This window comes from Hyperolius riggenbachi, chromosome 4 (genome assembly GCF_040937935.1).
Source record: "Hyperolius riggenbachi isolate aHypRig1 chromosome 4, aHypRig1.pri, whole genome shotgun sequence".
Taxonomy (NCBI): Eukaryota; Metazoa; Chordata; class Amphibia; order Anura; family Hyperoliidae; genus Hyperolius; species Hyperolius riggenbachi.
Genome location: NC_090649.1, coordinates 201,463,007 through 201,477,934, shown reverse-complemented (window position 1 = coordinate 201,477,934; position 14,928 = coordinate 201,463,007). Strand labels below are relative to the sequence as shown.

At 44.5% G+C, this 14,928-nt stretch overlaps 1 long non-coding RNA gene across 2 annotated transcripts in view; it reads right to left on the bottom strand.

Moving 5' to 3' along the window:
* LOC137571701 (uncharacterized) overlaps positions 1 to 14,928 on the bottom strand; it is an 81,108-nt gene that overhangs the window by 64,376 nt on the left and 1,804 nt on the right. The gene's annotated exons all lie outside the window — the stretch shown is intronic.

Below are 14,928 nucleotides of genomic sequence, written 5' to 3'. Positions count from 1 at the left end.
TGCTGTTGAAGGGGACTGCAGAGTCCATAGACTCTTGCCACTATGTGCAGGATTTGATAAAGCAGAATGGCCAAGAGCCAGGTCTGGGTGAGTGTATAATGCACAATGTAGGGTGTGTTGGCTGCCTTCGGAATGTCTAGTAGGCAGCCGCCTGCTGTGTTGGACACATAATTGTTTTGGCAGGTTAACTGCCTCAGTGCCAGACCACCTCTTGCTTTCCTGCTGCTGTAGGCCCGGGCCTTTGTGGCCTTGTCTCAAATCCGGCAGGGGATCTAGTTACAGATTGGCTACAAATTGCCTCTTCCTTTTTTCTACATGAAGAAAGGAACATTTTTGTTTTATTACAGTGAGGATCAGTGCTTTGATCACCTATCAGAATTACCCTAAAGTGTCGATCCCCAGCCTCACTCATTTGAATGGAGCTTGGATCCAACATGCTGAATGGCCGCTCACCTAGGAAAAAAGAAAAAGAGGCTCACGTTGATCACAATTGTAAGAATGGATCCACTACTTTTTTAAAGTGCTGCGGAGCCACAGTAAATGTGGTTTATGGATGTTGGAATGTCCACTGTTTGTGAACTGGTTAATTGAAGCCAACTGTATTTTCTACCACATAGTATAGATTCCTATTAGGCAAAAAATGAACTGTTATAAAAGTGGTGAAAATAATTTAAGATCATAATGACTTTTTTTTGAATATGATGGTCAGCTGATTGCCAGAATGTGATGTTATTTTTATGCAAACAATGCAACAGTTCTAGTGATCAGCTGATGGTCCCTGTTATAATCAGAACCCTCTGTGTAGAAAAACATATGCTTTAATATTTGCAGGGGTGGATAAAAGGATTAACACTTTTTGCAGTAAAATTTGCATTCACTTGCCTATTAACCACATCTGACAATGTCAGTACATGCATTCATTATACAATTTCTGTGTTCTATCAAAATGGAAATGTTGAGTTGTTGAATTATGAGTGTCTCACTTTGTCGCATTTTACAGGAAAGTGAAATAAGCAAAATGCTGACACAGTTGATACAGTTTTCACTGCATAGTCATACTCATAAGCCCATCCCTATTCTGTGTGATGTGTGGGTTGCAGCTGTTTCACTCATGGAACTGACATTTCACAAGTGAAATAAAACAAATATAGGAAGAACATTTAAACCAGCCGTATAAGCGTATGCAATGCACATTTGTATGTGGTTCCTTATGACTGTAAATGAGTTCCCTACTATGTAGGTGATGATATAAGCGCTGAACCAGATAAACAGCTGCCAGAGGTCCCACTTCACAATGGATCAACAGCACAGAATGGGCTTGATTCACCAAACGGTGATAACTCAAATATCACACATTATTAAAGATATCACACCTTATCAAAGTTAACACAACTTATCAGCATAGCGAGCGCCATGAACTTATGCCTGCTAATTGGCAATGACACTCGTCCTGCGGGTTTGTAGCGCTCGCTATGCTACTCTGATAAAGCGTGTTAACTTTGATAAGGTGTGATATCTTTGATAAGGTGTGATATTTGAGTTATCACGGTTTAGTGAATCAAGCCCAATATCTATATGCCTCGGCACTTGGGCTGTGTAAACCTCTCCTCTGTGGTGCCTGTAATCACTAATGTGGCCGCCACCAAGGTATATAGACCACTGTCAGTACATACTTAATTGCACAGGGAGTAACACTTTAATAAAACCACATAAGATATAATCATTAGGTAGGTATTGTACTACCACCAAGATAATGTGCACCCTAACCACTTAAGGACCACAGGCTTACACCCCCCTAGTGACCAGGCTATTTTTTACAATTCAGCACACTGCAGCTTTAACAGTATGCTTCACGGCCAATGTATTTTATTTTCTTATTATTATTAAAGGATTTGTAACTAGCTTTAGTTGGAAGACTGTGCCTGTGACTTTGCACATTTGCAAGTTAATTTACTGTAATACAGAGGCCCTCAACCCCCAGTCCACGGCCCATTGCCAGTTCGTGGGCCGTTTCCTCCCGATCTACGGGTCTGGCCTCTCGCTCCCTCTCCCCCTGCGACCGCCACTCGTGCTACCCTACCTGGCGGCCACTTCCCCTCTTATACTCCCGGTCTGCCCCACTCCTCCATTCACCATCTTCTATTACAGCAGCATGTCCTACTGCTGTGAATAGGCAGTAGAGCGGCTTCTTGTAGCGGCGATGTATATCGCTGTTACCATGGGAACCTCTCTCCTTCTTCCTGCCTATTCACATCAGCCGCGGGACGCACTGCTGTAATAGAAGATGGTGAATGGAGGAAAGGGGCAGACCGGGGAATATAAGAGAGGAAGCGGCCGCCAGATAAAGTAGCACGAGTGGCGGCCGCAGGGTTAGAGGGGAGGGCACTAAGGGCAAATATACTACCTATACTGGGGCAACTATAATCCATATACTGTGGCAACTAAACTCCCTATACTGGGGCAACTAAACTCCCTATACTGGGGCAACTATACTACCTATACTGGGGCAACTATACTGGGGCACCTATACTCCCTATACTGGGGGAACTATACTCCCTATACTGGGGCAACTATACTGGCTACCAATACTGTGCCTGGCTACCTACATACCTATACACTCCAAATCGTTTGGCCGCCGCCCCCCCCCCCAGGGATCCCACCGCGCATGCCCCCACACCACGCCCACAACCCACTGTTCCCCCAACCAAGTCTAGATAGCGGTCCTCGGGCTGAAAAAGATTGTGGAAACCTGCTGTAATAGATACAAGTACTTTCAGTAACATGGGGATCAGCTTGGCCAATACTGCAGCTCAGTAAAAACAATGATCTTGTGATGAAAAAGGTTCCAGTATTTCAGGTCTGGTAACCTTACACTTACATTTGGTATGATAGAACAATAAAAGCAGTTTATCCAGTCACAGAAACCTAGCCTTTATTGATTTACTTGCATTGTCATAAAGCCAAATGCTAACCTGTAAAAACTGCTTTTGATTCAGCTTAACAGTAAACATGTATGGAAGAGACGTTGTGTGAGTTGGGAGTTAGTAAACCCCTTGGCTCCAAGCTATGCTGTTTCCTTGACTCCTCATTTTAGAGCAACAATAACAGAATAGCCTGCTCCACTACTCCAGGGATATAGACATTGGTTTAAAGTGAATGGGAACCGCATTTAAAAAAAAATGAAGCAAATACTTACCTAAGGAGAGGGAAGGCTCTGGGTCATATAGAGCCTTCTGTCTCCTCTCTCGGTGCCCTCTATCCTGTGCTGGCTCCCCCCCTCCACCATTTCAATCCCCTACCGAAAGGGTATTTGTAAGTCTTCGGGAGCCGTGTCCACCCGAAGACGTGCGGCTCCATACTGCACAGGCGTGAGCGTGCAAGAGAGCGTGCTTGCGCAGGTGCAGTACAGGGCCGCCCTTCTTCAGGAGCACTCGGGCTTCCTGAAGACTTCTGAAGCCTCCTTCGGCCGAGTAAAGCAGTATTTGACTAAATTAGTCAAATACTGCTAGCGGGCGAGCCAGCACTGGAACGAGGGGACCAGGAGAGGAGCGGGAAGGCTCTATAGGACCCAGAGCCTTTCCTCTCCTTGGGTAAGTATCTGTCTTATTTTTTTAAATGCGGTTCCCATTCACTTTAAGGGCCAGTTTCCACAACACGCAGATTGGATGCGGGGGAAAATCTGCATTAGAAAAATCGCGTTTAGTGGAAACAGGCCCATAGACATTCATTGGAGTCAGTTTTTCTGCATCCAATTTGCGTGTAGTGGAAACAGGCCCTAATGAATAATTCTCTTGAGGGATCTGGCTGGTAGCATGGTCTGACTGGATGTCACCCTAGTCAAATCAGTTGCTCTTGATTTTGTCACACAGTTATCTGTAGTTTCATGCTCGGTTCACATAGAGTGCAAAATGGATATTTATTTTTTGTCTGTTTTGCTGGATCAGAAAAAAAAACAAACAGTTGATGGATCCTATGTTATAAATAGGATCTGTTCAGATTTGTGAGCCTGTTACAGTCAATGTAATGCAAAGTCCCAACCTGCATAATTATTCCAGACAAGCGGAGCATTTCCCTTAGAAACCTATGATGAATACACATCTGTTGTGCATGCAGCATGTAGAGGCATTCAATATTATTTGTTTACCTGTATGACAAGTACTGCAAAACGAGGAACAACCAAATGTAAGATAAGTTACGGTATTTGTGATAATAAACCAAACTATACAACCCCCCAATAAAAACAAACCGGCATTATTGCAACTTCTCTTTTTCGCAGAGGAGTAGCAGTAGAGTGTTGTACCTTGTTAGCCATCAGTAAAAGCCATAAATTTTGAATCAGGATGAAACCATTTATTGGCTAACTTAGAAGAAAAGTAGTAAACTTCCAGCTATGAAGCCTTTTTCAGATACAGGAATCGGTCTGATGAAGGCTTCATAGCCGCACACAGGTTTAGGAAAGGAAGGCTGTATACTGAGAGAGGCAGGTGCTCCTTAGGTGGTGGTGGGAGTTAGGTTTCAGTTTAGCTCCTATTACAACATAGGGTTATCCTTTGCCTGTGCTGATAACCTACATAACTGACTAAAATAGAACAGATGCTAAATGTTCTGTCCCCTCAATATTGCAATGCAATGTGTGTTTAAGCAAAATGATCATCTTCCCTACTTCTGCCTGGACGGATGGGAAAAATCTGAGCCTTGCCAAACTGGGTGGGAGTGGGACAGATAGTGCATCTAACTAATCTTGCAAGGGAGCTGCTAATACCTACATATGTACCATGCGCACATATCAGTGAGCTTGCAGGCTTAGTTAGATGCACTATCTGTTCCAGGGAAGACGGAAAGGATATGTGCTCCTTTTCCTTAGATAGGTTTTGATGTGCTGAATGCGTGCATGTTTGTGCTATGCATGTTACTAGGCCAGAGTTAGGACACATACGACCCTGGGCTACCTCTACGCGGTGTATGTGAATGGTATTTAAAGTGAACCTCCGGACTAAAAAACGACTCAGCAGCACTGAAAAGACTCGGTGTTTCTTTAACAGTTTCACAGCATCAGAACTTTGTTTCTCTTACACAAGCCTCATTTTTAGCTGCACAGAAGAAAACTGCCCGGGCTTTTTCCCCCTGATGCTGTGCAAAGCATGATGGGATTTCTGATGTTGTTGTTCTTGTTCTGCTGTTTTGGTGCAATTTTTTTTTTTACATTTTGAATTTGACATTTGAAGCCTAGCGCATGCAGCTGGGAGGGGTTATCAGGACACAGGACAGTTGGAACTGTGTCTCCTGCTCCTTGTCACCTCCTTTCAACCAAAAAGATGGCTGCCCCCATGACAAAGATGGCAGCCCCCATGAATCACAAACATTTGCCTGTTCTTTTAAAACAGGGTGGGTAAGAGATTATATTACCTATCTATTCTAATTAACATAACTAATGTAACTTGATGACAGTATGTTTGTTTAGACTGAAGTTCCCCTTTAACTTAGCTGTAGGGACAGCATTGACTGCTGCATGATCTTTGTGAATGGATTCGCATGAGGATTTTCAGTGTGCAGAAGTTCACTTTGACTTTGCTGTTTTGCTTGCCACACCCCTTCCAGCACCTCCTTATAAAATCTGAAAAACAAAAGTTTGCTTTCTTAAAACAGAAAGAATTTGCGATAATTCAGGTTGGAGTGAGCTTGAGATGTCTCCCAGTGCAACACTGCTGAATATATGCAAATTAACCATTGTACCCTTAGAAGCTAAACACACCTCCAGAACCGCTGGAATGTAATGATGTGTCAGCTTGTTAATTTGTACAGAGCCATAATAATCCAACATGCATACAGACTGTTTCGGATTGTTTGATCCTCATCAGTGCATGGCATGGATTAATTTGGCTCTATGCTGTAGGGCTTGTAACACTGATCTGCAAGTGTTTAAATGACCTAGCTTGAGGTGAGGAGCCTGGATTTTGTGTTTTTTTTTTTAGGTTGTCTTGCTGTCTGTGCCCCTGATGGAGAAATCACTGTTGCCAAAGAAAGGATGAAGCATTGAGTGGCATTCTGTAATGGCCATACTCACACAGTTAGGGATGGTCAATGAGAGGCACATAAATCTGAGTTGATGCAGGGTTAAAAATTGCATCCCATTAAGTTGGAATTTGATTGGTGCATTTTCTAGCTGCATATATTTGCATACAAAATCTGCATAATCCTGCATCAACTTATTATACAATAAACAATATACTTATTATAAAATAAACAATTATTTGCATTTAATTGACCATCTCTACTAACAGGAATAAAAACAGTTTGAAGTAGTGTAGGAAGATACAGTGGGATGCGAAAGTTTAGGCAACGTTGTTAATCATCATGATTTTCCTGTATAAATCGTTGGTTGTGTTGATAAAAAATGTCAGTTAAATATATAATATAGGAGACACACACAGTGATATTTGAGAAGCGAAATTAAGTTTATTGCATTTACAGAAACATATTGGAACATACAGGAACATATTGAGGAAATGGAAGACCAAAAGCTCAGTTCAAGTTAAGCTTAAAGTGGCAAACCAAGAAAAATCTCGGATAAACAGAAGTGACGAATGGTGAGAACAGTCAGAGTCAACCCACAGACCAGCACCAAAGACCTACAACATCATCTTACTGCAGATGGAGTCACTGTGCATCGTTCAACCATTCGGCACACTTTACACAAGGAGATGCTGTATGCAGAGGAAGCCTTTTCTCCACCCACAGCACAAACAGGGCCGCTTGAGGTATGCTAAAGCACATTTGGACAAGCCACCTTAATTTTGGAATAAGGTGCTGTGGACTACTGAAACTACAATTGAGTTATTTGTGCATAATAAGGGGCGTTATATATGGGGGAAAAACAACACAGCATTTCAAGAAAAACCCCTGCTACCTACAGTAAAATATGGTGGTGGCTCCATCATGATGTGGGGCTGTGTGGCCAGTGCAGGGACTGGGAATCTTGTCAAAGTTGAAGGCGCATGGATTTCACTCAGTATCAGCAGATTCTGGAGACCAATGTCCATGAATCAGTGACAAAGCTGAAGCTGCGCAGGGGTTGGATCTTTCAACAAGACAACGACCCTGAACACTGCTCAAAATCCACTAAGGCATTCATGCAGAGGAAAAAGAACAACGTTCTGGAATGGCCATCTCAGTCCCCAGACCTGAATATAATTGAAAGTCTGTGGTGTGAGACTTGAAAGTCTGTGGTGTGTCTGTGGATGCTCGGAAGCCATCAAACCTGAATGAACTAGAGATGTTTTGTAAAGAGGAATGGTCCAAAATACCTTCAACTAGATTCCAGACTCTCAGTGGAACCTACAGGAAGCATTTAGGTTGTAGTTTCTGCAAAAGGAGGATCTACCAAATATTGATTTCATTTATTTTTTGTGGTACCCAAATTTATACACCTGCCTAATTTTGTTTAAACAATTACTGCTAACTTTCTGTGAATCCAATAAACTTCATTTCACTTCTCAAATATCACTGTGTGCAGGCTTGTACTGAGCCACCAAAGTGCCGATGGTCCCATCGGTGGGCCCCGGCCACCCCGCCTCCTGGGGGCCCCAATGCTGAAAAGGAGGGGGCTAAGCGCAGGAAGGGGGGAAATTGTGCACAGAGTGGCGGGGAGGGGGGGAAGCCTCCCCCCTCCCTCACCTAGGGGCCCCCCCTTCCGCGCTCCCCCTCCCTCCAAAATTGCAGCCAGCAGCGGCAGCAGCAGCGGGGAATAGATTACCGACCGAGAGTCAAATCCATAGCTCTGCGTGCCGCTGGCTGGTCTGGGCTTCTGCACTGACTGTCCAATCACGCTCTCACAGTACTTCCTGTGAGAGCGTGATTGGACAGGGCAGTGCAGAAGGCCAGACCAGCCAGCGGCACGCAGAGCTATGGATCTGACTCTCGGATGGTAAGTCATTCCTGCGCTCGCTGCCGCTGCTGGCTGCTATTTTGGACAGGGGGGTGCGCGGAAGAACGGGCCCCTAGGTGAGGGAGGGGGGAGGAGGCTTCCCCCCCTCCCCACCACTCTGTGCCCGCTGCCCCCCCTTCCAGCATGGGGGGCTGAGACCTGCGGCTGCCTACCTAACTTGAGGGGGGCCTAGGTGAAGGGGGGTGGAGGCTTCAACGCCGATCTGTGCCCGCTGCCCCCCCCCCCTTCCAAGCTGGGGGGAACTTGCATTTTGTGGGGGTATCTGCCACCAACCTGATTGCATTTTGTGGGGGTATCTGCCACCAACCTGATTGCATTTTGTGGGGGTATCTGCCGCCAACCTGATTGCATTTTGTGGGGGTATCTGCCGCCAACCTGATTGCATTTTGTGGGGGCATCTGCCGCCAACCTGATTGCATTTTGTGGGGGTATCTGCTGCCAACCTGATTGCATTTTGTCGGAAAATCTGCTGCCATTTGACTACTTGATGCATTATCATGAGGCATGTAACTACTTGAATATTTTATCTAAAATGTATCTGGTCGGACCTAATCTCTGTGAATAACACCGCTACTTATTTTGTGTTTTGTTTTTTGTTTTTTTTTTTAAGTCTGCCCATGACTCATCATGACCACGCCGATGTTCCGGGGCGCGCTGACACCCATTTATTTTTGCTGTGGCGCGCTGCACGCGCCGCATGTGTACATATCCCTATTGGAGACTGTCGTCAGAAGTGTTCACAATCTATTCCTTACCGATGAAAACGTTGCCCAAACTTTCACATCCCACTGTAGTTTAGGATTTATTAGGGATGAGTGAGAACACCTTTGACATTATCGCAAACATTTCATTAAGAATACGATTGTTCTGCAAATTTCACAGAAACTTTCTCACGAATACATTAAAGTCAATACTGCCAACTTAAGCAGTTAATAGCAAAGCCCCCACATATGCTAGAATCACCACATTTGCTAGGTATGTTAAGGAGAACAGTGAGAACAAGGGGAAACAAAAATATCTTGTAGTTTAAAATTCAATTTTAAAGTTACGATAAGAATTTTTTTTAATGCAGTTGAATAACAGAAAATGTATCTAACTATCGGTAGTGAGAATTTACATGTATCAAAAGAAAGAGCAATTAATTTCATGATGGGGTTTCCAAGTGGTCAGTGCAAGAGCGTTATGACTGCCTGGAAGCCTTGTAGAAATGGCAATGCTTTGGCTAGGGATCGCTGTACAGCCGCAATATCCCTGTATAAGGATCCCTGGAAAATAGTTTGCACCGATCAACAAATTTTTTTAATAAATAATGATGTGGGGTCCCCCCTATGAAGCCTCTTTAATCCCACGTCACCCATGAAGGCTGGTATAGCAAGAATGTGGAGCCTGGAATGCGTGGGGCTCCGCAGCCTAAACTATACTAGCTAGCGGACCATGGTATGGGGGGGGGAGGGGTTCTGGAAAAGAGGAGCAGCAAAGCACAAAGCCCTTGTCCAGTCCATGGGCAAGTGGCTCATCCCTGCCTCTGGTGCCCAGGAGGAGAGTGGGGGTAATTACCTCCACACCTGTGAGTGCAGGCTCTGGAGGGGGGTTTATGGTGGCATCTGGGCGTCCCCTTTAACCCCTGAGAAGGAGGATTCCCATTGGTCTGTTAAGGGACATATTTATAAATAATTTCATTTGTAAATTTGCACAAAATGCCAAAATGCACATTACACAGCTTTAAACATATAAGAAAATGTGTTTACAGGTACTTCACAAATGTTTCTTCACACAAGATCTCAACCCAACAAGCAATGAGATACCGCAATTATTTATACTGCCACAGATGTCATCTAGCTTTTCTCTGCAGGTCCTCAGATACCTGAATTAACTATCTGCAGCCTGCCCCACACCAATGGACGTGGCCGCAGCGACAACCCCAGGACCGCCTAACGGCAATTGGCGTCAAGTCCTGGGGCCCTGTTTTGCAGGTGATCATGCGCAGGCTGCGCGCGCATCTCCTGCTCGGGAGGCGGAGCTCTGCCCCGCCTTCAGTCTCCGAGCGGCATCTTTACATATAGTACAGCGCTGCAATCAGCAGCAGCGCTGTACTGGGGGCAGCCGCGTGGTACGGCTGTCCCCCTGGGGGACTAGAGAGTGATCGGCTCTCATAGGCAGAAACCTATGACAGCCACTCGCCGTGACTGGCTGGCTGCGGGAGGGAGCGGAAATAAATGATTAAAAAAACAGTATTTTTTATTACAAAATAAACAACAATAATATTTGTTAAAACAAATAAAATAAACATAAGGGGAGCGATCAAACCCCACCAGCAGAGAGCTCTGTTGGTGGTGGGAAAAGGGGGGGGGGGGGGAATCACTTGTGTGCTGTGTTGTGTGGCCCTGCAGCTTGGCCTGCTCACTGTTTACTCATCTCTAAGTTAGCCAATAAATGGTATCATCCTGATTCAAAACTCCTTGTGTAACGATCGGTGAAGCACAGAGAATCACGGGGAATGCAGATGTATACCAGATTATAAGTGATCTGCAGTATCACCGATAATCCGATATACTTGCTAACCTCTGCTCACCTGAGTAGTGTAGTGTTTGGTGTAACAGTAACACTTAGAGGACTAGGCCTCAGAGCAGTAAGTAGTACTGCTCAGATTCCTTCCGAGGCCTGAACTCTCCAAGACGGGAAGAGTCAGGCTGAGAGAAGGAAGGATAACAGAGAGTGACACTCTGGAGGAAGTGTCACTAACCAGACAGAGAACCGCCTCTTACAGTAAGGTCGGCTCTCGAGGTCGGACAAGCCAGGTCATACACACAAGGACAGATAAGGTACAGTATCGTAAGGCAAAGGCGGAGTCAAGGTACAGGCAGGGTTCGGCAACAGGGTATCAGAAATATCGAGGTACAATATCAGGAGGCAGAAGCAGAGTCTAAGGACGAGCCGGGGTTCGGCAACAGAGTATCAGAAATATCGAGGTACAAGATCAAGGTTCAGGAGGATAGTCAGGCAGGCAAATAGGTCATAACAGATAATCACAATCAAACTAGTACTTTAGCTATCAACAGAATCTAGCTAAGTGTAGGATTACAGCTCCAGCTGGTCCCGGCACACTTGCGGATCTGACTACGGATCTGGGTGCTCCCACGTATGTGATCGCACGCCAGACACCAGAGGAATGACCAGGCAGCAGTATATATACACAGATGACCCCCCAGCACCTCCCCAAGTGCTGGACCAATCACGAGTGGAGCCAGAGTCAGCTGACCAGCCTGGTCAGCTGACTCCTTTCTGGCTATCATAAATCTTCTGTCTGAGTGCGCGCGCGCGCGTCACTCTGAAACCAGGGGGACTACGAGTCCCAGCCACAGCAACCCCGCTCTGCGGTGTCTCCGCAGCGGGGGTATGCACGCTAACCGCCGCGTCCAACGCGCTCCATGGGTCCCTGCACAGAGACAGCCACCTCATGCTGAGAGAAGGCGGCTGCCTCTCCGTGTGTGGCGCCACCGTGCGCGGAAAGAGCCGCCTGCCGCTGGCTCATGGCGGCGGCTCTTCCGCGTTTTCTTACACCTTGCTTTTACTGATGGCTAACACGGTACAACACTCTACTGCTTCATTTATTTTTAAATAAATTTTACTATTTTTTTTTCATTCCCGTCCCTCCCACCAGCCAGCCAATCACACGATCAGCTGTATCCCCAGTACAGCGCTGCTGCAGATCGCAGCACTGTACAAAGTAATTAGACGACGAAACCACCGTCTAACAGCTTCCGAGCTCCGCCCCCCAAGCAGGAGATGCTCGCGCAGCCTGAGTGCGATCTCCTGCTAGCCCCATAGAAGACCGTTCACTCCAATCGGCGTGGAGCGATCCTGGGGCTGCCGCACTGCTCAGTCGTGGAGCAGTCGGAAAATACTTAAGTAGCCAAATGCCCCTTCCTGTTTGCCACAGTGCTATTCATGGGGCCCTTTGCTGGTCTCTATGAGGCCCAATGTGAGCCCCCTTTTTGCCGCTGTTTTTTGCTGTCATGTACCAATATACCTTTTTAAAGAAAACCTTAACTCATTAAGGAGACACTGAAGCCACTTTAAAAACTTGATTTTACCTGTTATTTAGCTTAAGGAATATGGCCAGTGCTAAAACCCTACATTCCCACGGCAGAACAAGGGTTTTATAACCCCCAAATCCTGGGGCAAGAAACCACGACTTTCAAAGCTTAGCCCTGTAGCCTTGCCTCCATTAGCTTCAATCCCCCGCTGATCACCACCTCTGCCCGCCCTTCTCAGTAAAAGAAGACTGAGAGGGGCGGCGATCAGCAGGTATTGACACGAGTAGAGGCAGAGCTACAGCGCTAGGCTCTGCCTCTACAAGGAAATGCTCCCTGGTTTTTGCCCTGGGGATTTGGGGGTTATAAAACCCTTGTTTTGACGCTGGAATGCAGCATTTCAGCTATGGCATTAATGCCGAAGAGGACTGGCTATTAAAAACAGGTAATTTTTTAGGGCCTGTACACACTGCTGCGCTTGCGCTGCGCTTTTCAAATCACATACGTTTTCTAATCGCAAGGTCTTTTGAAAAATAATGAAAGTCGTGAAGACCTGTACACACTGGTGCAATGCGCTTTTTCTATTCTCATGAAGGCTTGCGATTTTAAAAGTGTGTACATGCCCTAAGGCGTTTTAGCACTGGCCATATTCCTTAAAGAGAACCTGAACTGAAAATAAAAAGTCAAAATAACCATACACAGGTCATACTTACCTCCTGTGTAGTCTACTCCTCAATTTCTTTCTCCTCTCCTGCATCCCATTTGTCCACTGTGATCAATGGAATTTTCCGTCCTCCATTTTAAAAATGGCCATTACCCCATAACAGCATCCTGGTCAGCACACTGTTAAACTGTAATATCACCCACTTGAGCCATAGAGAAACATGGACATTACCTTGCACCTTCAGTAATAAATGACAGCTGCTGATATATAACTGATAGCAACTGGTATATTTCAGTTCTGACAAAATCTTGTCAGAACTGGAAGGGATCACTGTAAGAAGAAAATAGTGAGCTTCTGAGAGGAACTGACGGTGAGGTTAGTATGTAATATTAATTTGCAGCTACGTCATGTGTTTATTTTAAATAATTTTACTCGCTTTAGGTTCCCTTTAAGCTAAATAACAGGTAAAATCAAGTTGTTAAAGTGGCTTCAGTGTCTCTTTAAGGTCAAACTGAAAATTAATAAAATTCCAATTACATCAGATTTACTTACTCCTCCATGCTATACTTGCTACTTGTAAGACTAGCCTTTGGCCGGTTTTAGACTGCAAACTGGCGGTGCAGCAGCCACACCACACCACCAAAACATGGTATTCCCCATCTGGCATCTGTCCAAGCAATAAGTGACGTGCCCTTGTGGATCCGTTTTAATGGATGAATAGGAACGGATCCATAAGGTTAACATTGGTTCCGTACGCATCCATTCCATTTGTAAAGCATATGTTCCGATCCGCGAGTGGACCGTTTTTTAATGCCATTGTGAATCGGTCCTCAATGTGAACTTATCCTTAAAGTGGACTCAAATTAAAAATACAAGATTTCAGACATAAAATCTATTTTCTTAATTGTAATAATAAATAGCAGCCTTTTTTCAGCTGCATGATGACAAATATAAAATATTTTACATTTATTGGAGGAACGCCTCCCTTCCTTTCATATTGCCGGGACAGAATCCGGCAAACTGGTGAAGTAGATGGTGTGCAGCAAAGGAGGAATTGCTAATGGCTTCCACCTGTATAACCCTAGTTATGACAAGAGAAGGGTGAAAAGCATGCACTGAAATGCTCATAGGCTTGAAGGAGTGTTTATTTATCTTTGTATGTGTCAGAGTGGTGCAACTAAATATTTTGAATTAGAAAAATGTTTGGTTTGTGTCCGCTTCAACCACCTAAGCCTAACTGGATGAATATATTCGTCCAGCAGGGGCCGCTCAGCGGTAATCTGGACCAATATACTGTATTTGTCCAGCATTGTTGTGGCGGGTGTGCGCTTGTAGCCGGCGGGTGCACGGTCGTTCCCCACCGCTATTACAGTGGAGTGACTGGGGTAGGGGAACGAGTGTCCCCTCGAGGAAAATGATCCCCTTTGAATGAATCAACATGCCTCCAATCATGAGGCATGTTGATTCATAAAAATTGAACGTCACAAAATGTTAAAAAAAAAAAAATTAAAAAAAAAATGTCCGTTTTTAAAAAGATACACAAATAGTTACCTTAGGGACTAAACTTTTTTTTTAATATTTTTTTAATATGTATGTTGCTAGGGTATATTACTGTTTTATTTTGCCTATATGGGCTTGTAACTAGTGATGGATGCAAAACTGAAAAAAATGCACCTTTAATTCCAAATAAAATATTGGCGACATACATATTTAAAAAATTTTAAATGTTGCAATTACCGGGACAAATGGGCAAATAAAATGTGTTGGTTTTATGCACAGTAGGACGATTTTTTTTAATAATGGCCGAAAACTGAGAAATAAGGATTTTTTTCCCCATTTTTTTTCTTATTATTCCAGTTAAAAGTGCATTTAGAATAAAATAACTCTTAGCAAAATGTACCATCGAAAGAAAGTCTAATTGGTGGCAAAAAAAGCAAGATATAGATTGTTTCCTTGTGATAAGTAGTAATAAAGTTATTGGCGAATGAATGGAAGGAGCACTGACAGGAGAAAATTGCTTCTGTCCTAGAGGTGAAAACACCTGCGGGCTGAAGTGGTTAAACTGACTTAAATCTTTTTTGCTGGAGTTCTGTTTTAAAACAGTGCAACAGGCTTCATTGTAGATTGTACAATATACTTAGGGATTGAGATAAACTCAGCTTCTGAGTGTCTTACTGTTATAAATGCAACACTTTTCTCCAATCAATAGTTTCACTATTCCCCCCCCAAAAAAACAAAAAAACCTCACGTTTCACATTCATCTCTGTAGACATATAGAACAACTG